At 36.8% G+C, this 26514-nt stretch overlaps 1 long non-coding RNA gene across 1 annotated transcript; it reads right to left on the reverse strand.

Annotated features, from left to right (window-relative positions):
* Positions 1-1558: 1558 nt before the first annotated feature.
* Positions 1559-25721, reverse strand: LOC107968303 (uncharacterized). Its single transcript, XR_001709400.1, has 3 exons — positions 25660-25721; positions 10549-10621; positions 1559-2195 (listed from the first exon to the last, which is right to left on the reverse strand). It is a non-coding gene; the product is annotated as an uncharacterized LOC107968303 (long non-coding RNA).
* Between the last annotated feature and the right edge of the window lie 793 nt (positions 25722-26514).

Raw genomic sequence — 26514 nt, forward strand, 5'->3', positions numbered from 1 at the left:
TATTCCTGTTGGTTGAATAAAATCAAATTTTAAAGTGGGGTTACATCAGCTCAGATAATTAAATCCAAAGTTTCCTAATATAAAGTGTATCCAGAAAACATAAAAATTTTAAAATATTCTCTGAACATCTAGGCCTATTGTTAAAAATAGATCTGTGGAAGCTTGAATACAACATTTAAATTCCTGAATTTGAGATTGAAAAGTGACTCCTTAAAGAGATCGTCACATTTTCACCACTTAATAGGTGTGTGACATTGGGAAAGCACTTTCTCTGACCTCACTTTTGGTATCCATAAAATAGAGATAATATTTTCCTGTACTTATTATGGATGTTATAAAGCTAAATGAATGAACACATATAAGGCAGGTAGAACAGTGCCTGACACAGGTCTCAATAACTGGTACTGATTGTATTCTATGGAAGATTCTCATGGCAAAACAATCACCTCTCAATCATCTGCTCAAATAATGAAGAAACTGCATTGTTAATACTATTAAGAATATTTTATATAACTATTAAATAGGTTTCTGTGTTAACAGTTATACCTAAAACGTGAGTGTGAGACTCTGAAACTCCATTACAAAACTGAAAATAAAACCACACTGGGAAATCTGGTTCAGCAGAATTTGACATTTTCCCCGACTTCTCTCATGCCCCAAACCATTTCCCTTTCAAACTCATGTAAAACTTAATCAGTTGCATGTGAAATTAGATTCTTCTTCTAAATATGGTTCTTTAAACTTCACTGGGGTGGAGAAATCATTTAAATAATTTGATTTGCCCTGCATTCCCCCTCTAGATTCAGCTGTTTTTAAAATCTATTTTACACACTGTCAATAAGAACTGGAAAGCATGATGCCTTCCTGATTTATTGAATGAGGATCCTTGAATCATCTGTCTATGCACAGAACTTCAACTCAGTGAGCAGATATGCTCTTTTTAACAAAACCAAAACATGTTTTCAGCGCAGTCCCTGCTTTACAGAAGCCACAACTTTATTCCTTCCAGCACTATTTCTACACCCCTATGGTTAAGGTCTGTCACGTTATGTTATAATTGTCTCTTTACTTCCGTGCCTCCTCTATTAGACTATAGGTTCTATGAAAGTTTTATTCATTTCTCATTCACATTGCTAAATATTTCCTTTATATGACATTAGTAAATTTTCTATATATATAAATATATATATAAATGAATACATGACCACTTTACACACAATTAAAGTGAGAGATGAAATGTATTTGAGAATAAAATTCATATTCCTGATTCTTAAAACTGCCAAAGGTTTTGGATTATCCTCAGAGACTTGAGGAGGAAGGACTTTTACAATAATTTTACAAAATACATGAAGAAATTTCTTACAAAATATTTTTATATGCTTGGAACCAAGGGTTAATATAAAACACATATAATGCTAGCATTCACTAGAGGCTTACTTCTCGGTAGCTGCCACGTGCTTAGCCTACATCTCTTAAAATCAAATCCATCCATTTTCTAAGTTTCCTTTTTTTTTCCTATGGCTAAGATTACAATCTATCATTTAGAGAGAATGTGACACCTAGATAAAAGCAAGTATATAAAAAGGAATCGAAACTGATGCAGAAGGAAAAAAGTACAAATAGGCTGCAATTCTGTTAGTTAAAATGACATGGTTGGGAGCTGAGAAGATGGCACAGAAAAAAAAAGAAAAACTTTTTAGGTCATTTTTGTCAAGTGACTTGTATTGTAGGAATGTGAAAACATGTCAAAAATAATCACATTTTCCAGGTTAATTGTTCTAAAATCCTTCCTCCTTCCTCTCTGATATTTGATATATTTGTTAAAATACTCATGCTTTAGTTTGAAATCAGTTTTACATTTGTTTTAAAGATAATAATATCCAAGCACCTCCTACTATGTGAAATGTTTAATCACAAACCAGTCAGTCTTTGTATTGTCCTCAAGTCATAATTATCATGTACCTTTAGTACATAGAGTACATATTGCTTTACACAGATATACCAAGCAAAAGCATACTTATATGGCAATTGACAAACTAATCTCAAAGTGGTCCCCACTACTGAATGCTGAACGTTTCTCATCTTCTTTCATATGTGTGATGAAATAAAGCGCAAGAGAATCAGGAGATGCGAGTTCTCATCCTGGTTCCGTCACTGGCATCATCAAGTCCCCTTCTCTGGACCAGTTTTCTCATCTGAAAAATAAAAGAACTTGGACTACCTGCTTTTTAATGTCCTTTTCTTCATACTTATATAATTCTTCCTGTTAAGGTCTTATTTTAAAAACAAGAAATGAAAAGCCTACATCTATGATAAATTCCTTAATGGATATTTTGGAATTTTTTATTAGTTGCAGTTATTTCTGCAATTATTATAGCAAATAAAGTAGAATAAGAAGCCTCTTAATATTAATAATGTGTCCAACTATGTTAAATAAAAAATCACTGGGCTAACCTTATTGTACCATTTGTGAGGGGGAAAAAATAGTACAGTTTGGTTTTCCCTGTACTGGAGCTTGTCCTTCTCTTTTGAAGAGAGATGTCTCTTAACTCTCAGCAGCATACGTGCTTGTATAACTTAACAGATGACAAGGGCAGTTCCCCCGCAATTCTGTGCATTTTTAGCAGTGCAAAATTTTAGTTGGTGGTAATTCTAGGTATGAGAGGTGTTATTTTGTCTTTAGGACACCTTAACAATAAAAAGAAAGAATGAACCAAAAGTCAGGCATGCTTTCAACTAAACCATTAATGTGTGCTGTTGGCTAGAATTGTACTCAACCCGGGGAAACTTTATTTACTAATTCCTCAGCATTTGCTTTTATTGCCTTCATGTTTCTAATAATATATTTATTGATGTGTGCCTCATATATTTGGGGGACTTCTTAAAAGAAGTTTTTGTATCAATGTGTAAGCTGGCCATTTAAAACTGAGATGGTTATGATTTTCATGCAATTTTAAAATCATAACTATGAACCATAATTGCAAAATACAAGACAGTATATGCTGCAAAAATACAAATGCATTTAGTAGCTCAAAAGGAATAAAAGTTTCAAACCATACAACAGATGAAAAATATATTGTAAAGAAGGAAGGAAGAAAGAAAGGGAAAGAGGGAGACATGGAGGGAGGGAGGAAGAGGGGAAAGGGAAGGAAGGAGGGAAAGAGGAAGGCGTCATATCTTAGGCATATGCTAGGCACTGAATAAATGTCAGTTAATCTTTCTCTGCTAGTTTGAAATATATGAAATTAGGGATATTATTTTTATCTGCAAAAATCCCCACAATTTTCATATGGTTCAACTTAGCATATTCAAAATTATTTTTTCAAGATTTGTCTTTGTTATCAGACTAGTGGTGAAAGAGTCAAGTGCAAGGCAATGTCCTCTGGAATAGACAATGCTGACAGGTCAGGCCTTCTTAGATGGCCAGTTCTGTCCTGTTCAGTCCACCAACCTGGTAGGGCATCTTCTCTACTAAGGGCCAGAAGCATACAACTAGCTGTTTTTCACAAGGTGTATAATTGTTCACTGCAAAAGGGATGCCCTTGCTTTAAAACCTTTGCCATCTGTGTTGTGATTTGTCCTTTGGGACATATAAAACCTATATGCCATGCTTCCACCACTGATACATCTAATACCATGGGGTTTACCAGAACATATAGACAAAGTGGCAAACCTCCAAAATTTAGACCTGATGCAGAGCCTATTACTGAGCCCCAAATAGCAGCATTTTATGATGTCAATATGTAAATCAGAATAACATTCAAATGTGCAGACTATGATACTTCTAATTCCAGTGAGGCTCACCTAGCATTGTGCCTCCTTTTACCTGATACGTGATGTAAGGTGTAATAATTTGTCCTTTAGTTTGGATAAATTCCATGATGCCTAATGTTGGTTGGGTCCCTCATAATTTCAGCTGTGCATGGTTTATAACATTTGAAGGGGTTCTTTAGGATTTAGAGGAGAAAAAAATCAGATCATTTCAGAAACTAAATAAAACTTTTAGTGCATAAATATATTTTATAACTTTGTATAATTAGTTATAAAATGTCTAAATTAACAGTTAAGTAAATATATGTACATATTAATGTGGGCAACTTTATATCTAAGTATAAATTTTATATAAAATATATAGGTATAAATATATACATATATAAAATATAAATGTATAATTAATTATGTTTGTGCTTAAAGAAATTGTTATATGTATGTAATTAACTTAGACACATGTTTTTATTTTTATTTTCAAATTGTCTACCTTAATCTATAATAATTAAGAATATTTAAGCAGAGATACATGATATTATTAAATATAATTTTTACATTAAATGAGGGTCAGAAAAATATGAATCAGAAGCTCTTTTGAGCTCAAAAATATTAAGAAAAAAGCATAAAGACAAGCCACAGGTTTCTACTATAACAAACAAACAAAAAAGAAAAAAACATGTGTTGTCCCTCCAGAGAATTACACAACTTTGTAAGAAAATTTTATGCAAGATCATAGTCTTTGTCCTCATTTTTGGCCTCCCTTTCTTTTTACACCCAAGGCGAGAATCATACCCCTAGACCAATGAGCTGGCACTCCCTCCCCTCCTCTCCCCTCCCTTCCCTTTCCTTCCCTTCCCTTCCTTTCTTTTTTTATTCAGAGTCTCACTATGTTGCCCAGGATAGAGTGCGGTGGCACAGTCTTAGCTCACTGCAACCTCCACCTCCCGGGTTCAAGCAATTCTCCTGCATCAGCCTCCGGAGTAGCTTGTATGCACCACCACACCCAGCTAATATTTGTATTTTTAGTAGAGATGGGGGTTTTACCATGTTGGCCAGGCTGGTCTCGAACTCCTGACCTCAGGTGATCCCCTCATCTCGGCCTCCCAAAGTGTTGAGATTACAGGCATGAGGCACCGCGCCCATCCCATCTTCTTTCTTTTTATTCCCAAATCATATTGTCCAGTTCTTGGGCCCTACGCTGACATTACCTGTCAGTAATAAAGGACCTCAGATTCCCTCTATGCACTCACAGAGATCTTTCTTTACAATATGCGCACTTTCTTACTAGTGTGTTGTTCTTTATCCTCTTCACCTTGTGCACTTCCTGACATTCTGCTTTCTCTTTTATATCCATCTCCTGCTGTTGTCAACATAGGTTCTCAATGTTCTTAATGTTTCTTCTCTCTTCGGCCACATTTTAAGCTGTTTCCTTAGCATTTTAGGCTCTCCACTGAGGTCTCCAAATGACCACAAAACCAGTGATCTTCCTGGTCATCAATAACTTTATTGTTCACTTACGTTTTTGTCTCATTGACTACCTTGGCTAGATCCCTAGATGCTATAAACTTACTGGTTTAACTTCAGCCAGTTGTGATGCTAGTTGTAATCAATTCACAAAGTAGTCTCTGAAAACTTCCCATTAGCAGGCTACTCTGTTCTAACCTATGAATCTTTATGAATCTATATAGTTCGCCTTCACGAAGCAGAGTCTTCTTTTCTAGACACCCTTGTGGTTTGAGAAAGAAAGAAATCATTTCTGAGAGAAGGAAAGTGAGGCCGCCTGTCCTCTGGAGAAAAAAGTCCTTTTCCAATGGTGTTTTCGTCTATCTATTTTAAAATTTCTTGATGATTTCCAGGCTCATTTAAAAAAAAAAAAAAAAGCTTTTGTAGCCAGCTGTGGCAGTACATATCTATCCTGGATTGAAGTAACTCCTCTCACAATAAAGGCAGCCTAACCACTGAGTATTGTAAAAGTATTGAAATACCTTCAATACTTTTTCAATTCTCCGGCTCCTCTGTCATTCCATCTCTACTTCTCAAATATAGCTACTGCAGTATGTAAAGTAATGGTTCCAGAATTCACACACAGTTTGTTGTAGCTCACGGTAAAAAAAAAAAAATGAAGAAATGAACTGTGTAAATAAAGTATTTAAAGTCAAAACTGTTAAAAGACCAAAGGATAATTTGATCATTGAGTAGGAAGTGGTTGTCTGACCAAATCAAATTCATATATAAATTGGTGATTATAAATCAGGAGACCTATCAATGTCAAATAAAATATGTAGAGAAAAATCTCTAAATTTAACATTTTACTTGGGATATACGAATCACAATTCACGGCATACACACAGACCAGGTGGTCTTCGGTATGTCCAAAGAACAAAGAGGAAGTTGGAAGTTTTATAAAAAGGAGAGCTCTGATTGGTGAGTGACGATGTTGGGTAAAACCACTCTTAAAGTTGTAGTAGGTTGTTTCAGAAGTCATTAGGTAAAATTGTTTCAGGTTACAGCATGCAGTTTTAGCAGCCAGGCTTGAAGAAAATTACACTCTTGGAGCAATGTTAAGTGCCATGAATGCTTTCCCCCGCTGGCTTCTCAACTCTTTTTTATTTGAGTATGACTAGACTTGAGTCTCCAACTCATATGATCAATTTTCAAAGATCCTTGAATTTTAAAAAGCAGAACTTTATTATAAATATGGACATCTATTCATGTAAATGACTTGACTACTTTTTGGGGGATTTAGATGTTACTATAATTTTACATTATATGAAGCCAATTAACTTAGTTTCTTAGTCCATATAAACTCTAGTTAATGTCCCTTCAGTTTCCATGAAGTTAGTCAACAATCATTTTTGGAACATCTACCATATGTCAGGCTTCCAAACTCTAGATTCAAGGATTATAAAGATGTGCAATACATGATACTTGTTTTCACAGAACCTCAATCTTTCTGAGAAACTAAATGCATCTTATACAATTTCAGAATACTATACTGATAGAATATGCACAAAGGCTATATTAAAGCATTCCTCAAGACAGGACCAGCTTTCCCTGATGAATCCAGAAATGCTCCATAGATTGTGTACACTTCCACAGCACATATTAGAATAACATAATAGTTCTTTTCCAGAAAACTAGGATTAAAATGCAACCATTTGAACTATTTGCATGAATTGCACTGTTTTAAAAATAAGCTAATCTTGGTTTAATAGTGAGTTCCTAATGAAGTTGAAGTGAAGGTAGAGCACCAGCGTTAGTGATTAAATGTTATCCAAACGTGTATTTAGGTACTATATCTCAATGGGATCCTTTCCGCTAAAGTTTTTTAAATGCTTGTTCTTAATCCTATAGGAAGCTAGTAGTATTTCATTTGTAGCCGTAACACGGTTGCAGAATTCCAAAAGGACTATTTTGTTCCATTTATTATAGTAAAAAGAAATCCTTGCTGAATACAAAACATTGCTGTTTTGATTATGTGAACTGATTGTGTGTAATTTTGCCACTTCTTTTTATGTCATCATGTCCATTGAATCCCTTTTAAAGGAAAATCATTTTCTAGACTAAAATGTTATCATAAGAGCAGCTCTACTTTTGCTGACATGATTTTGATTAGGAAATTTAGATCTTCACGCTATATGAATACATTAGAAGAGGATTACTCTGATCGAGACTTCACAAGAGAGCTAAAATATACCACAAATAAATAATCAAGCATCTTGTATGAATTTAAAAATAAATCATGTATCATAAAAGTAAAAATGGTCAGTTTAGGCTCAGAAAGAACACAGATAGGATTGCTAATTTGCAGCAGAGTGAATTCAATAACATGGGTTCTTAATTAGATGGCAGAAACAGTAAGGCGACAGGACTGAGAACAGGTAAATCATCCAGGAATAGCAATGCACCGAGCGCAGAGCCAGCTGGTATGGTGCTGCCTCAGTGTCAGAGATCTGTGCTGCATCCTGAAATGGGGACTGTTCAGACAGTCTGTTGCACAGCTGTTCTTACTCAGAAACAAACAGCCAGGTCTGTTAGTGGTATCACTCTGCAGGTACTATAATGACAGCAAAGTTTCTAGGAAGAACTGGATGTCTCAGGCAGATGAAAAAAAAAAGAGCTTTATTAGAAACAGAAAAAAAAAATAGGGATTTAAAAAATATATTCCTTTCTTTTCTTAATCTAGTGCATTATGTTATCAAGTGATTTATTTCATCAAAACTATATTCATATCATCAGATTTTAAGAATTTGGGCCAGGGAGAATCAGCAAAAATTTGTTGGCGCTATTTTTCCTGTTGAATTTGATGACACATCAATTCTAAGATTTTGTTTTTTAATTGAGATCATATCAATATGTGTAAATACATTGCTAAAAATTGTTTAAGAAGGAAAAGAAGGAAGGCCTTTAAAATACTTGTCTTTATTAATGCTTTTTAAATTTTTAAATTTATTTTAATTGACACAAAATAATTGTACATATGTATGGAGTACAGTGTGATGTTTTGATATATACATACAATGTGTAACAATCAAATTAGGGTAATTAGCATATCTATCACAGACAATTATCATTTCTTCATGGGGAGAATATCTACATTCCTCTCTCCTAGCTATTTTGAAACATGCAACATATTACTACTAACTATAGTCAATCTACTGTGCAATGGAACACTAGAACTTATTTCTCCTATCTAACTGTAACTTAGTATCCATTGACCAATCACACATCCCACTCTTCCCACTGCCCCTCCCAGCTTCTAGTAACCACTATTCTCTTTCCTACTTCTATGAAGTCAACTTTTTAGATTCTACACATAGGTGAGATCATGCAGTATTTGTCTATATATAACTGACTTATTTCATTGAACATAATGTCCTCCAGGCTCATCCATGTAGCTGCAAATGACAAGATTTCATCCTTTTTTGTGACTGAAAAGTATTAGGTTGATGCAAAAGTAATTGCAGTTTTTGCCATTACTCTCAGTGGCAAAAACCTCAATTACTTTTGCACCAACCCAGTATTTCATTGGGTAAATAAAACACATTTTCATTATCCATTCATCTGTTACTGCACACTTATTTATGGTCTTAAATAATATTTTATTTGTTGAGACTCTCCCCCAATAAAAATAAAAAATCAGAAAATTCACTAAAATGAGAGAGAAAATGTTTAAATAAGTTAAATAGATAGAAAATCAGTACACGTGATATAATTAACCAGAAGAAAGCATTCTTTGGTCAACAGGGAAGAAAATTACTTTGGGAAATGGTACTCAGATCCAGTTGCTAAGACCACACTACCTCACAAAGAAGTGAGAATCCCCTGGAAGCTGCAGTTGAGTCTTGAGGGGATTGGACAGTGGAAGTTGAACACTGCTTCCACGTGCTCCTGAACTAAAAATGGGGTCTGGACAGTCCAACAGAGGTAGCCACAAATCCAAGACACTTGCTATGTCCCTTCCCATTGATAGTTTTGGCTTCGGTTTGTCTGGTTTTGCTTTTTGTTTAGTTTCTGTGTTTGTGGGAGGAGGGAGCTGCTTGCTTGTTTGTCTGCTTGTGTGTTTGTTGTATATAAAAAAAGAAGCACTTCAACTTGGTAAATTATTGGCATTTCAGTTTCAGCAATTTTGTTTTAGAAAAACTATCTTGATGAAACAGAAGAAAATCGCCCCCTTTAGCACATGTCAAAAATAATCTTTTACTGAGTGTTTTCTATCAATGACTGATAACTCAATAATTTTTATGTAAGAACCAGCCAACCTCCATTAGGAAGTAAAAGCTGATTACTTTCTCAATTTCTTGCCTTGTTGAATTGGCAGAGGCTCAAAAGAGGATGTATCCTTAATGATATTTGCCCCCAAATAGTAAAGGGCAACAATCCATGACAGAGATTCTAACTAAAGCCAATACAAACATGTAAAGTACTTTAAGTCTGCCTTCATGGTCCCATCGGTTTTATTTTTTAATCTTCTTATCCCTACTTATTATTAGTTTTCTATGTTGCAAATCTCCTAGATACTATCTATAACCATTTATTTAAAGAAGTAATAATTACTGGCTAGATACTGAAAATATACAAATGGAAAAACCATTTTGCTTGCTTTCGAGGACCTAAAAAATCCAAATGGACAGACAATTATGTAAATAACTAAGTGATAATACAATAAGCATGACAATGGGAAAATGAACATATTCAATGCAATAATGAAGATATGAATTATGGTAGATTGCATGGTAAGCAATGGAATGGGAGAATAAATACTCTGTGAGTACAGAGGAGGGAAGAAGTCAAAGAAATCAGTGGAAGAGACATTATTTACTGCTGACCTTAGGTGATGGGTCATAATTTGCTGCAAATGTAGAGGAGGAATCACAGAGATGATTCCTTTGTCAGCACAGCAGTAAAAAAAAAAAAAAAAAAAAAAAATTAATTTGCATGCCTTTGTGGGAAAAGGACATATGCTCTCAATTCACATGATTCCTTTCTGTGCTTTACCAGACACCTACAAAATACTTAAATTTTCAACTCCCAGAATAGAATAAGCAAAGTCATGGCACTGGTAGAATAGACAGTGCCTATTCTAGGAGAGTGGCAAAACATGTTATTAATAATAATTAATAATAAATGCAAACACTTATGAGTCCTTAGCATGTACCACTTCTTCTAAGTACTTTACAAGTATTATTTCAACTAACCTTTATTACTAACCCATGAAAAATAGGATTATTGCCGTTATTTTAGAAAAGGAAACTGAGAGAGAAGAACATGGTATCTCACCCCACATCAAGTGGTAGAGTCAAGGTCTGAAGCCGGTGATTCCAGAGCATAAGCTCCCAAACATGAGCACATACTGAAAAAAAAAAAAATGACAGAATGAGGTCACTCCAATAACTTTGAACTTTATTCTGTAGTATTCTGTAATAATGGGTAGCCACTGAAGGTTTTTAAGAAGAAACATGGCTGCTCCAATTTGTGATTTAGAAAGATAACATGGAGGATGGACGAGAGTGGAGCGGAGACTTTAGTCAGGGGGAATAATAAGGAAATAATAGTGATAATCTAGACAGAGAGGTGATGAAAGAGTAACCAAAGCAATGATACAATGATGACAGGGATGTGAGAAAACTTTTTTTTTTTTTTGAGAAGGAGTCTGGCTCTTGTCATCCAGGCTGGAGTACAGTGGCGCAATCTTGGCTCACTGCAAAGTCCGCCTCCAGGGTTCAAGCTATTCTCCTGCCTCAGCCTCCTGAGTAGCTAGGATTACAGGCATGCACCACCACGCCCGGCTAATTTTGTAGTTTTAGTAGAGACGAGGTTTCACCATGTTGGCCAGGCTGGTCTCAAACTCCTGACCTCAGGTGATCCGCCCGCCTCGGCCTTCCAAAGTGCTGGGATTACGGGTGTGAGCCACTGCGCCCAGCCAAGAAACTTTTTAGAAATAGAATTCACAGGCTTCCTTCCCACGCACTCTTACTCCTGCCTCCCTCCCAGCCAACAAGGACTAGATACTTTTGACTGCTGTCCCTCTCTCCTCTGAAACCTACAGGCTTATGTTGCTCCTCCTATGCCCCTCTAGTCTCAGACTTTTCCTAAATTGGTCTCTTTCAAAAGGAGAATTAACAAAAGTCGCTTTAATATACATTAACACATTCGTTAAACTGAAGGGGTCAACTTCAGCCTCAATTCCCTCTCTTGCTGGCAAGGCCCATGTGAGAGGTGAGTTTAAGGTAGAATAATTCTGAACTCTAATATAAAACAGAGTGGGAAATCTAAAGAATAGGTGAAATTTAATAGACTTCTGAAGGTGTACCGTGTAAACTAACCATCACTTACATACACTTACCAGCAGAGTCATAGTCTGAACACATGAAATTTCAAAAATTAATTCTTAGGGGTAAGAAGAGGTCCTAGAATGATATATAAATTTGGTTCATTTAGCCTATTTTGTTTTTATTTTTGAAATATAATATATGTATGTATGAATTAATATGTCATTTTAATATAAGTTATAAAAGATAAATATCATGAACATCTGTATTCATTACTCCAGCCCCATATTTTAAAAACAGAACATTATTTATTCACTATTATTTATTCATCCTTTTGTCTGGTTCCAAGCTAGGCAAACTAAACTGTCTGCACTCTACAACTAAGAAAACTTTGTATCTGGAAACTTTATAGATCTGCCAATGGTTTATTTGCAGAAAGGACCTAGGAACTTACTATAAAAGCACTCCTCATCTTTTAGAGGTCAGTGAATTACCCAAGAGAGATCCAAGGGTTTTAGGCCAGTATTTGAGAGATATGTGCCAGATTGTCCAAGTTTTAGGACAAAAATCTAAAACACCTGCTTGAATGAAAGATTTCTAAGACACTAACAACACAGGATGGCATCGGCGGAATAATCAATATTGGTATCTTAGAATCCACAAAAATGTAAAAACTGGCCAATGTAGCAGCACAGACGTCTTTCTGGTAAAAGTCAGGTTCACGGCCATCTGAAATGTTAAACAGTGGCTTTACAGCAACTCTAGGTAAATTCCAAAGCCTCCACAGAGGTCTCATCTGGAGCCGACATTCACCTTAAAAAAGATGAATCTCACATTCCCTAGGGAACTACTCATGTTTTTAAATGCACAGATTGGGACTCAGAGAACTGACTGTAATATGCCTCCACATGATGAGTCTTCCTCTCCAGGCAATTCAAAGGAAATCCCTGATTTAATTATTTTTTAATTTTTTTATTTTTAATATGTTTCCCCTATATATCCCATGACACAGACATTAATCCAAGATTTGTAGCAAATAGGTTGCAGTTCTATCTGGAACAACAGAGAATTTGGAAACAGCTTAACTCCTTTTCCAAGGGCAGGTGCCTAGGTTTGGATATGTCAACCTAAATGGAAAATTCTTCTCCACGTTTGTGTATAAGGACATCTAGAAATCCTGTTATCTCTGAATCACTGAGAAAAAGTAAGATGAATTCAACTTAGATTTTTGTAATGGTATAGGTCTTCAGCATCACACAGAGATATGAGATGGATCCCCACTACTTACTCTCATCCTTAAGAATGAATACTTTTGGCCAGGCATGGTGGCTCATGCCTGTACTCCTAGCACTTTGGGAGGCCAAGGCAGGCGGATCACGAGGTCAGGAGATCAAGACCATCCTGGCTGACACAGTGAAATCCCGTCTCTACTAAAAATACAAACAATTAGCCAGGTGTGGTGGTGGGCGCCTGTAGTCCCAGCTACTTGGGAGGCTGAGGCAGGAGAATGGTGTGAACCCGGGAGGCAGAGCTTGCAGTGAGCCGAGATCGCGCCACTGCACTCCAGCCTGGGCCGCATAGTGAGACTCCGTCTCAAAAAAAAAAAAAAAAAAGAGAATGAATACTTCTGCACCAGGAAGCAGCAGTTGTTTTTTATCCACTCGAATCCTCCCTCTAAGTGTCTCTAAGGGCCCGTTTCTTCTCAGGGTTGGAGAGTGAAAAGTGTGAAGTGATGAGGAGGGCTTTCAAATTCCATTAGCAACATTTTTACTGTCTGGAGATATCTTGAAACTCTGTCTCAGATACCAGTACTGTTCAACCTAGAACCTCATTTACACATGAAAAGAGATAACCAAGAATTGGCAGGCATTTGAGGAAAACCACCAGCAAGAGAGAAACTAAACTTAACACAGAAAAGTGCTAAACTCCACTGCAAATAAAACAGTGCTAATAGAGGAAACTGATAACGTTAAAATAATTAAAATAATGTCTCCAAGAGAAACATTGAAGGGGATATCACATCTATGTTTAAAATCAAGATAGGCTCCCTATTATACTATCATAAACAATTCCGAGACTGATATAAATAAGATAACAAAATACATAAATACTCCTTTTAAAAGGGGGGAAAATAACTAAGTCTGCAAGGAATAGACTATTACTGTTTGTGTAAATTCCTAAAGACTATGAAAAACAAATTTCCAAACTCATCCTATGATATTTTGTGATCCTGATATCAAAACTAAGAGTAATACATACAAAACAACCTCTAGACCTATACGATTTGTAAATGTTTTTAAACAAAATACCAGCACATATCTAAAAGCATTCTGCAAAATACTGGTACATCATGAAAGTACAAAAAGTACTTTTACTCCAAAAGTTCAAGGATACTTCAAACTTAAAAAAACTTATTAATGTGAAATTTATAAGTAGAAGGATAAAAGCCAAATGATCAGCCCAATACATACAGAAATTTATTTCATAAAATTCCACATGCAATTCCGATTTTTTTAAAAAATGGGTAAGTTAGAAATATAAGGAATCTTCTTCTAAATAATGGGTTGTTTATAAAACAGCTGTCAAAAAGATATATAATAGAAAAATTAGAGACAATTTCATATCAGTCAGGATCCAGTCAGAAATGCTCATTATCACTGTTACAATGTAATAGTATTCTAGCCTGGCCAGCCTAGAAGAATAAACAAAATGTACAGATATTGGAAAGTTATAGAAAAAAAAAATCAAGTGAAAAGTGATAAGAGTGGTGGACTTGAGATGCACGAAGGTTTATGTTATCTGTAGACATTTTTAAAACAAGAGCAGGGCCAGCTAAAACTCGGTCTGCTTTTATTATTCCCATGTGTCAGCAATTCTAAAACACTATCAATAATGAAATTCACAGAATTTGTTCTCAAAAAAGAAATTGACAGTATTATAATTTCTGGAATTTCTCAAGAAATAGAATTTTTGTGAATCACTGACAATTTTATCCTTATATTTAAGACTTTTCATATTTATACATCTGTTGCTTCATGTGAAAAAAAATAATTAAAAGTAAGAAAAATGTTCTATCTACTGTGAGTAAAGATGGATTAATCTGGTTAGTAAAGATTAATTTTTCCAAAGTCCTTGAATAATGTACAGAAGTTAAGATTTGAAAATAAAAATTATAAAGTTATTACTGAAACAGACCATTGTAAATATCAATTTCCCTTTTCAAAAAACACATTAGTATAATTGAAAGTGCTAATCTATAACATTTTCCTTTTATGTACTGTAACACTTGTATTATTATTATTTTATTTATTTATTTATTTATTTATTTATTTTTTGAGACGGAGTCTCTTTCTGCCGCCCAGGCTGGAGTGCTGTGGCGCGATCTCAGCTCACTGCAACCTCTGCCTCCTGGGTTCAAGCAATTCTCCTGCCTCAGCCTCCCTAGTAGTTGGGACTATAGGCGTGTGTCACCACGCCCAGCTAATTTTTTGTATTTTTAGTAGAAACAGGGTTTCACTATGTTAGCCATGATGGTCTCAATCTCCTGACCTTGTGATCCGCCCGCCTCGGCCTCCCAAAGTGCTGGGATTACAGACATGAGCCACCGCACTTGGCCTATTTTTAATATTAATTTTTAAGTAGCATTATATGAATATGAAATTTAAATAAAGAGAGTTACTAATCTATCTGCATTCCTTTTCTGGGGATTATTATTATTTGATTCCTTTCATGATTATTACTGAAAACAATTTTGTTACATAAAGGATGGAGTGCTCAAAAATGATCCATTCTAGATGTCACATCCATGAGGTATGCCTCTGTGTCAACCTAGAAAATTTTAGACTGTCAACAAAAAAATCTCTTAAAATTTCTGAGAGAGGTTGGCAATGGTGGGACCATATTGACTTTCCTGTCCTCAGCAAACAATAAAACACTAAAATATCAAATTAAAAAATTAATACTACATAGGTACTAAACTATAGAACTTTAATAAAATGATATAAAATTTAATAAGTATTGGATGGAAAAGTTCAATATTTTAAAGTTCTCCATGTATTAAGATTCTCCAGAAAAAAATAGGAGAATTCAGAACCAATAGGATATATGTGTATAGAGAAATCCCCTTTTATATACTAGAGGAATTGGCTCATGATTATGAACGCTGAGAAGTCCCATAATATGTGGTCTACAAGCTGGAGAACACAGGAAGCTGGTGGCATCACTCAGTCCATGTCTGAAGGCATGTGAACCAGAGAAGCCAATACTGCAACTCTCAGTCCAAGGCTGAAGAGTTACAGTATTGGCCAAAAATCCTAGGGATTCTGGAGTCCAAAGGTGCAAGTGCTGGAATCTAAAGGTAGAAGAACCTGGAATTCTGATGTCCAAAGTCAGAAGAAGAAGAGTGCCGTAGCTTCAGAAAAGAGAGAGTGAGAGAGTTTGCCTTTCCTCTGTCTTTCTGTTCTATCTAGGCTCTCAACCAGTCGGATGAGATCGCACATTATGTGAGGGCAGATCTTTTCTACTCAATCCACTCAATCCACTGATTCAGATGCCAGTCTGTTCCAGAAACTGCCTCACAGACATACCCAGAAATAGTCCTTTATCGGTTATCAGGGTGTCCCTTAACCCAGCCAAATTGACACGTCAAGTCAACCATCACGTCCCACCTCCAAATAACGACAAAGTCAGTGCAAAGATTCAGGCCAAAAGTCACAGAATTTGCAAGTGGAAATGACCTTAAAGATCCAGTTGAATCTATTCAAATTACAGACAAGTCTAGCACAGTAAGGGCAGTACTATTTATGCCCACTCTGAGATAGAAGACAACCAGGTTAGAGCTTTGATTTCCACATCAGTGTGATATGGAGGCTTTCATATTATAGAAACACCAAGATGTAACCTTCCTGGAGAATGAGGACAGCTGGACCAGTGTTTTGTTTTGTTCTGTTTTTGAGACAGAGTCTTGCTCTGTTACCCAGGCTGGAGTGCAGTGGTGCGATCTCTGCTCACTGCAACCTCTTTCTCCTGAGTTCAAGTGATTCTCACACCTCAGCCGTCTGAGTAGCTGGGATTACAGGCACCCACCACCACACCTAGCTAATTTTTGTGTTTTTAGTAGAGATAGGGGGTTGCTATGTTGGCCAGGCTGGTCTCGAACTCCTGACCTCAGGTGATCCCCTCGCCTCCGTCTCCCAAAGTGCTAGGATTACAGGTGTGAACCAACATGCTGGGCCCACCTGTACCAATTTTATGAAACAATTTTGACAGTTACCCCACCATTGTGATTCTTGGCTTGAAACACTGATAAAATTACACAGGGACTACAATCAGAGGCACATTCATGAACACTCAAGACCTTGTTTTTCAGAGTCTCCAGAACCACTTGCAGGAAAATAACTCACTGATTAAGGACTTCTATGAAACAATATTACTTGAAACTTGTATTGATCCTGACCTAAGGATCTCTAATTATTAATAAGCGTTCTCTGGCAACACATATATGCATATAATAACCTCACTAAATTTTTAGCAAAAGAAATCATTTTTGAAGAAATACATTCTGTGGGTTGAGTATTCTCTCGTTAAATAAATTAAAATCTTAAAATTTCCTGTTCTTGGTTGTGGTAGTCATAATTACCTTCTGACCACATTTACCAACAATTTAATTATAGGGTAAAAATTCACTGAAGGTTATATAAAAATGAATAATATCACAAGAAAATTGTAGAGACACAAATTATTAATTCACAGAGATTTTATAGATTAATAAGAACATTTTTGTAATGTATGCAGGAGATTTTGTATACATGCATTTTGCCCTGGAACCTCTTGTTTTATCCAAAGATCAGAGTTCCCATCTCAGTGTCTGAGGACTAGTGCCACCTTTCCCTTTCTCAAAGCCCACTTCTTGATGCTAAATTATTTCTGTAACTTATATTTCCTTTCTCTCATGGTGTTCACTGCAGCCCAGTGGCCAAATGTGGCAAGCCAGTAAACACCAGCTTCCCTATGAGTGTACAGAAAATTTGGGGTATAAAGGTTTTAAAATAAGAAAAGAATTTAAAAGAAGGTAGGTTTCAGGAATAGTTAGTTCCAACTTTAAAGCTTCTTTCCTCTATTTACCCTTAATATTCTGGGTTACCACTGGAGGCTTCTATTTCTAGCCAACTAGACTTTATTCCTTTGGGCCCTGCTTTCTTAAGCTGCCATGAATTTCATACCTGCTGATGGAGATGAAGCTCTTTGGGGGTATGATTTATGAAAACCTTCTCTGGTTTCATTTTGTTTCCCAAACTCATACTAAGGGCAGCTTTCTAAATTTTCAGTTTTCCATTTTTGAATGCCACAAAATTCTATTCTGCTTGCAAAACTTCTTTTCCTGTTTCTAAACTCATACTTATTTGGTATTTACTATGTTTTCCCCTTTTTTTCTCATCGGATCCTGGCTATGGAGGAGGGTTCCATTCTTACCTGTTGCTCTACAATGTACAGCTGATGTTTTACAATAAAAACATGGAGTCATGCTAACTCCCACATGCCCTACCATTCACTCTCCCCAAGCCAGTAACAAAGCAGGCGACGCAGCTAATATAATATTTAGACTAACCGTGAAGAAAAAGATCTTTCTCCCTTCTGTACTCTGAATAAATAAATTAGTCTGACCAAATGAAGAAATGTGGTGTAACATGATTTATTTGGGCCAGAGCTGACACTGGTAAGACAAAGCTTTCTTATCTGCTTACAGAAACTTAAGCAGAGGTCAACAGCCACATCCTCTGATTTGTAAGCCATTGCGTGAACATTGTGGGGAAGAACTTGAACCCAGTTTTCAACAGGATTCCAAACATATACTAATATGTCTTATAGACTAACGGGGGTGAAAACAGAGGCTAGACAACAGACAGAAACAATGAGTGCTCTAAGAGAAAAAGTATCCTGAGTAAGGCTCAACATTTGTGTTGCCAGGCAAATTCAGCACCACATCTATGGGATGGAGTTTCAGGTACAGAGCATTGGTACAGTAAAACTGAAAGCTCAGTGTTATTCTGGACCTAGTCTCACTAACATGGGACCACCAGCCTCACCAAAATCTGGACCTAGAAAGGAAGATGTTCCCCTGCTGGATGGAAAGTGACTGAGACTTTACTACCAAAGATCAGATATGTAGGGGCAGCTGGAAGCTGCCCTAAGTGGCCTCTGAGACACTTTGAAACATAGTAAATCAGGAGAGGTCCATCATTACTATGCCAAAGTGAGAGAGACGGGAGGCAAGCTAAGAAATAAGGCACAGCTGGAGAAGAGAGAGGCAATAATATGGTTTGGCTCTGTGTCCCTACCCACATCTCACCTTGAATTGTAATAATCCCCACGTTTGGCTGGGCGCGCCGTGGCTCATGCCTGTAATCCCAGCACTTTGGGAGGCCGAGGCGGGTGGATCAGGAGGTCAGGAGATCAAGACCATTCTGGCTAACACGGTGAAACCCCGTCTGTACTAAAACTACAAAAAATTAGCTGGGCTTGGTGGCACGCGCCTGTAGTCCCAGCTACTAGGGAGGCTGAGGCAGGAGAATCGCTTGAACCCAGGAGGCAGAGGTTGCAGTGAGCTGAGATTGCGCCACTGCACTCCAGCCTGGGTGACAGAGCAAGACTCCATCTTAAAACAAAACAAAACAAACAAACAAAAAATCCCCAGGTTTTGGAGGAGGGACCCAATGGGAGATAATTGAATCACAGGGGTGGGTCTTTCCTGTGGTATTCTCATGAAAGTGAGTAAGTCTCATGAGATCTGATGGTTTTACAAAGGGGAGTTCCCCTACACAAGCTCTCTTGCCTGCCACCACGTAAGATGTTTCTTTGCTCTTCCTTTGCCTTCCACCATGATTGCAAGGCCTCCCCAGCCATGTGGAACTGTGAGTCCATTAAACTTCTGTCGTTTAGAAATTACCCAGTCTCAGGTATTTCTTTTTTTTTTTTTTAATACTTTAAGTTCTGGGGCACCTGTGCAGAATGTGCAGGTTTGTTACATAGGTATACATGTGCCATGGTGGTTTGCTGCACCCATCAACCTGTCATCTATAGTAGGTATTTCTCCTAATGCTATCCCTCCCCCTGACCCCCACCCACCAACAGGCCTCAGTGTGTGATGTTCCCTTCCCTGTGTCCATGTGTTCTCATTGTTCAACTCCCACTTATGAGTGAGAATATGTGGTGTTTGGTTTTCTGTTCTTGTCTTAGTTTGATGAGAATGATGGTTTCCAGCTTCATCCATGTCTCAGCAAAGGACATGAACTCATCCTTTTTTATGGCTGCATAGTATTCCATGGTGTATATGTGCCACATTTTCTTAGCAGCATGAGAATGGGCTAATAGATGTGAAGGCAGAAACTGGGGATGAAATGCTGAGTCTTCTCACCTCCTTTGGAAATGCCTACAAAGATCTCACAAGAAAGAAGATGAGGAAGGATTGCTCTGCTTAGCAGTTGAACCATGGTGCCTGGGAACAAATAACTAAAGTGCTTTCACCTAGGACCCATTAGCTGTGGGATCTAGTGTAACAACAGACAGATAGAAACATCAAAGCAAAAACTGGGGGCAATGTAAACCCAAGGGGTAAGACATAAAAATGTTCTGAAAACATTTCTGAATGTTCTGAAAAATACATTTTTGTGAAGAAATAAACGATTTTTCAACAAATATGGGAATTCACAGTAACTAAATGAAGTCTTTTATTAGCAGGATGAGAAGTTTAAGGTGGAGAATTAACAGGGGTTGAAGGTGGGAATCAAGCAAATCCAACAATTAGAAATCCCTTTCCATTAAAAAACTAATATTAAAAATGCAAATTACACCAGAGCTAAAGCTAATCACATTTCAACATACATTAATATATCCAAACTGATAGACTGACTGTGGAGAAGAGTCTGAAGTGTTAATTCTGGAGAAAGGAGTACTTCATTGAAGAAACTGGCAGCATAGAGCTCCAGGGAAACGTACAGTAAGTTCCCAGTTAACAGAGAGTAGGAGGCGACATGGTGCTCTGAGAAAGATCAAGAAATGTAGGGAGAGCATCTAAGACAAAATTCAGGTTCCCATGGACCACTGTGCCTGGATTCCTAGAGCAAATTGCTTGTATGTTATGAAAGATCATTTTGATGCAGCAATTGACTTTCTGCTAAAGGTTGATAATGGCAAAGACTAGAGAAAGAATTACATTATACATAGAAAGCATGTATAAATAAATCAATAAATCATTTTGCATAATAAATAAATAAACAATTTTTCATTGTTTTTCTTGTGGAACCCTTTCCCCACAAAGACTAGCAGCGTTTTATCTTTTCCTTTTAGGTATTTATTAAAGAAACTCCATGTGAATTTAAATAAATCATATATAGCTATTAGTGAAGGAATTAATTCCCTTTAAATAAACTATTTGTTCTTTTTAAAGGAAAACAAAAGACAGAGATATAGATGTAGAAATTCCTAACTCAAAAAAATTAAGCCAATTTTTTTTTTTGGTTCATTAGTGTTCCTCTTTTGTCAGCTTTCAGTATCTTTACACCTTCCGTAATGCTCAATTCTATTCATGTACACTCTATTGTTCTCCTTGTTTCAACTACTGGCAAAATCACAAAACAGAAGACAAAGGAAGTCATAATATTCTATCAGTTGAAATCGAAGGACCATGCATTTAGGAAAGATTCAAGTCTGCTTTTGCAAGATGATCCCAGAACACAAAAACATGATGAATACATCAAAAATATTTCTCACATACTGCCTGCCATAAAAAGATTGTTTGAATTAAACATCATTATTGCTCTGTTGTCAACATGTTAATTTAGAGAGATAAGACACACACACGCCTGAGTTCTATCATGATCTATAAATTACTGGTATATTTGCTATTGCTATCTTTTTAATATTTAACATTTTCCAGAGCACATTAACCGAGACCTTGGAACCTATTTTTGTCAGAGTTTGTTTTTCCTCAAATTGTTAGAGATGAATTCTGAGTGATCTTTTGAACCCTCGAACGTTTTAAAATTTATTGCTCATGCATGACAACATCTAGGACAAGGCTGTCGCTGAGATGGTATTTTGTCATATAAATGTAAACAAAACTAAGGAGTCTGCTTTTATTTCAAAGAACTCATTGTGATTAAAAAAAAAAGACCAACTTCATTTCATATAACTGTGTATTGATTTTTCAATAATTTGGAGTTAGCCTACCTGGTTTGTGGATTATAAAAATTTTAGAAACACAAAGGATGTCAAAGCTATCTTACTGAGAGCCTTGCTTTTTTTTCTGTGAGGAATCAGTGGTCACAAAGTTTAAACAGCTTGCCCAGGGTCACACAACCAAAAAATGGGCAAGAGGGACCTAGAGTCCACATTTCTGCTGCATTTTTAAGTCCCTGCTAATGTGTCTGACTTCTCATGTTATGGCCAGCTATGCTTACCGGAAATTTTACTGTAAAAAGAACTTAAGAAGAGCAAGAAATTCAACTTACGTGGAACCTTACTCTAGTTCCAGAAGAAGATAATAATTGTCTTGGGGAATAATCTATGATTTTGTTTATTGGCTTTCATTAAGTTCCTATTAGAGTTTTTGTACTTTAGAACTTCACTAACTTTTTTTTTTTTTTTGAGTCAGAGTCTCACTCTGTCGCCCAGGATGGAGTGTAGTGGCGCGATCTCGGCTCACTGCAACCTCCGCCTCCCAGGCTCAAGTGATTCTCCTGCCTCAGCCTCTCGAGTAGCTGGGACCACAGGCACGTGCCACCACGCCCGGCTAATTTTTTGGATTTCTAGTAGAGATGGGGTTTCACCATGTTAGCCAGGCTGGTCTCGGTCTCCTGACCTCGTGATCCTCCTGCCTCAGCCTCCCAAAGTGCTGGCATTACAGGTGAGAACTTCACTAACTTCTCAGTGAACATGAATTGAAGAATTCAGACCATAGGCTTTCTAAATGTGTCAGAATAAGTGTGAAAATTAAAGGATCCAGGCATAAGGTGCAAAACAGGTTATGCTATTGACAATTACATGGTCAGAGCATCATGTTCTAGCTTGCAAATCAGTGTTTCAGTGTGCCATAAGATAGCAGGAAATAAAAATGTGATTCTATGATCTGCCATCCATCTGGAAGTTTTATCTGATAAAAAAATTAATTTCTGAGAGAATAATTAATATCCATTCTTTTCCACAAAGCTTGCTGTGCTAGCCAAGGTCTTCTCCATATATAAATACCTGAAATATCATGACTGAAATACAAAGACAATAAAATATAATAATATGATTGTTATGGGTAGCCAAATTTAAGTGTTTTGATTGAAACAAATTTAGGCACGTAGGGTAAATTATTTGGATAACCATTTTGCCAAGTGATAGAAATAAAAATTAATGGCCAAAGAATAAATACTTCTGTTAAAAATGAAAATGAATACTGAAATTTTAAAAATCCTGTATTTAAAGACAAATGGATTTCCTCATCCTAGGTATGAAGAGCAGAAAGAATGTGTTATTATGAACTCTCTAGATATTAGATATGAAGAAATGAAAATGTATTCAATACATATTGAGCAATTACTGTGTTCAAGACACTCTTCAAGGCAGTGGGCAGGTTTTTACCAGACGAGGAAACAGACAAAATCCCTGTTCTCAGGCAGGTTAACATTCTGCTGGTGGAAGACAGTACACACAAATGAAGAAATGCCTTGTATGATGTTCCTATTCTGTTGTTGTTGCTATTGCTGTTGTTGCTGTTGTTCTCCAAGTTTCAAGTTTCCACTTCTAAACCAAAGAGTTTGAGTCAAGTAAACAGTAAAAAAAGAAAATAATTCAACCTTTCTTTTTATATTTTACATCTTTTTCTCCAACAAGTTATCCAGTAATCGTCTATAAAATTTTGATTCCATCTCTCTAAATATGAGTGCCTATTTAGGGATATGTTTTTCATTTGAACGGATCTATTTTACAATTAAGTAAACTAACATGCATTGATAATCCATGAGCATGGCAGATCATGTTCCAGGCACTTCTGTAGGTAATAGGAATATACACCTCAAAAACTGTTGTGGAGTAAAGACAAATAATCAAAGAAAAATCATCTTTACTTCCTGAAAGCATCAACATACCTGTCCTGGGAAAACAATAATAATGATAATTCCTAACTAATTTTAACAACTTCATTATTAATAACACATGCATTATGTCCAATTCTTACAAAAACTTTACATGATATGCTATTTTTCCTATTTCATAGATGAGGAATTAGGTTGATTCAGGTTAAATATTTTCCAAGACTGCACAGGTGGTAAATAGCAAAATCAGGAATATTTCTTCAGCGTGCCTTATTCTAATACCTTCAGTCCTTCTACCACCTTCTCTACCATACCTTACTGTCTCCAAGCATTTAAGCCCTTCTTTATATCTGCTCACATTCCAAGTAAATTGTAAAGATCGCTTTGTGTAGAGTGCTTTTATGGCACTGCCCCCACAAAATGTGAAAATGGAGACCCCAAAATGACTTGCCTCTTTGTGAAATGATGCGCCCTATTGTGTAGGAGTGTGCTTTACTCCTAAGAAACGAGATGCATGCAAATCATTTCCATGTTGTAGGCAGGCTTCTGAGCAATATGTAAATAAGCAAGAGAAAAAATATCCACATTAATAAACAGCCCCTCGGATATATGAAACCCATCTGCAACATTAGGTAAAGAGTTTGTATACTGTGTAGTCAGACGGGATGTCCATATTGCATTCCTCAGTGTCTGTAAGGGAAAACAGAATGATGGTTCAGGTAGGGCGGTGCCATATGGCTGAATCCATGAAAATATCACAGAGTTATTTTTTTTCAGCAACTGTGATCAGTCCATGTAAGCAAGGATCAAGTCTCTGCAAATAGAATTATGACACTCCAAGTTTCATCCTGTTTCCAAGGTCTCTTTCTCACACATCCTGCTGAGATTAACCTATAATATTTCTCTGCACGTGGATTGAGTTCTCCTAAAATAGGGGATGGCAACCAAAGGGAAATTGAAAGTAGAAGAGACACAAGCAACAGAAATGGCCCAAAGTGAGAATCACAGATTGACAATACAACATGTGCCAGTGAGTCCATGGCTGACATTATCAAGTAAGATGACTCAGAGGAAAAAAAAAAAATCCACCAAAGGAACTGTTAACTCACACCAAACAGGAAATGACTGATTAAAGACAGAAAAGAAATGCAAAGCCAGGATCCAACTCCAGTCTGATATCTTTAGCTGTGCCCTGGTATGACCGAACAGTAACATGAAAAAGCACCTACACTTGCCTGATAGCTACTGCCACTCTCTTGGAGAAGTGGCATGATAGCAAGAAAATAACGGGCCTGCTGTCATTTATCTTTCTCTACAGTTTTTAAAAATTCCTTTCCTAATTTGATATTTAGGGTTCAGTTTTGTTATGATAACTAAAACAATAAGAATTGAGGATGACAAGATACCAATAGAATTCGTCAAATTTAGCTGTGATGTTTTTCGGGGCTTCTGTTCACCTCGCCCTCGCTTATAATTCTCAAATTCTAGATGATAGAGACTGCTTTTTTGCTGCCATTAGCATCTGCTTTGGGAAAAATGACTTTAAAGGCTTTAATAATATTTTTGCTAATTATATCACACAACCCAAGCAACTCAAATCAATTTTGGCTAGGTCCACATGCAAATTTCAACTTTGTCCACAAGTGAATTTTACTTCTATTCAAAACATTAAGCATATTCACACTTAACAGCAGCACACAACTCCGGGTGTAAACTTCAAAATGTATTTTAATCAATATTCTTTTTGGAACCTCAAGCTAAGTCACCGCCTGCCGACTAAGACACAAAGAGAGAATGAATAGGGCTACAAACTCTGACGACCTCAGCCAGGGACAGCAAGCGGTTATGTACCAAAGTTCTCTTCAGAAGGCTTTCTTCAGAACAGTCCACTAAATTTCTCTCCCGATCCCCTCTGCTTTGCCTGTCATTCAAAACGCAAGCTTCACTAGCTTTTTATTCTCTACTGTGCTTTCACTTTCTTCATGCTTCGCTCTTCCTGTTCTCTGAATCATCTGCCAAATGAACTACCTCTATCTCCTTACCTGAAATCTGGCTCTCCCCTAAGAATAGCTCTTCTCATCCTTGTCTATGTCTTCTAGCTCTGCAGTTGGGGAAGAGAGATAGAGAGAATGGTTAGTATTCCGTTGTCCTGGTTTTCCTTTTCAGACCATTACCTTCTTAACTCCTCTCAAATCTGTTTTCCTTTCAGGCTTTTGCCCTCTGATATATGTTAACCCTCCTTGCTGTTGTCATGCTCATTATCTTAATTTCATTCTATTTAACTCCCAGTGGTTTCCCTCCATGTCTTTAGAACCTGAAAATGTGTCTTCCTCTTCACCCCAAGTTCAACCTTCATCCTAACCAGCTTCAATTTCCAAGCAAATCCCCAGCCTCACAGTGATTTGACTTTCTAAATTTATTGGTTTTGACTCCTTTACTTTAATCCTCCCCTACAAGGTTTTTCATCTCCTGAAAACTTTCAACCTTTAAACTATGAAAACCCATTATCCCCTTATCTGACCACAGCCTGCCGTGTATCTGTCCAGCTCATTCATTGTTTTATTCCCACTATGTTTAGACATCCTCAACCTCCCCGTCCTACCTCCCCTGGATGTCCTGCAAGTCTTCAACCCTTTGCTATTATCACTGGGCAGTGACGGAGAAAATGTAACATATTTGCCCATGTTTGCCTACTAGAAATTTATAGTCTGGAGCTTATCAACACTGCCTGACACTTCTTCCCATAGTTAGCTTCTTCTCTTCAGCTGCTTCTTCAAAGCTTGACTACTCTCCTCATTCTCTTCAGAATTACCTAGTGACATTACCTCTTTCCTCAGGAAGATTAGGCAAAACGGTCTATGAAGAAGAAATTGTTGGACTTCCTACTTTCCCTACAG

Source organism: Pan troglodytes, chromosome 15 (genome assembly GCF_028858775.2).
Source record: "Pan troglodytes isolate AG18354 chromosome 15, NHGRI_mPanTro3-v2.0_pri, whole genome shotgun sequence".
Taxonomy (NCBI): domain Eukaryota; kingdom Metazoa; phylum Chordata; class Mammalia; order Primates; family Hominidae; genus Pan; species Pan troglodytes.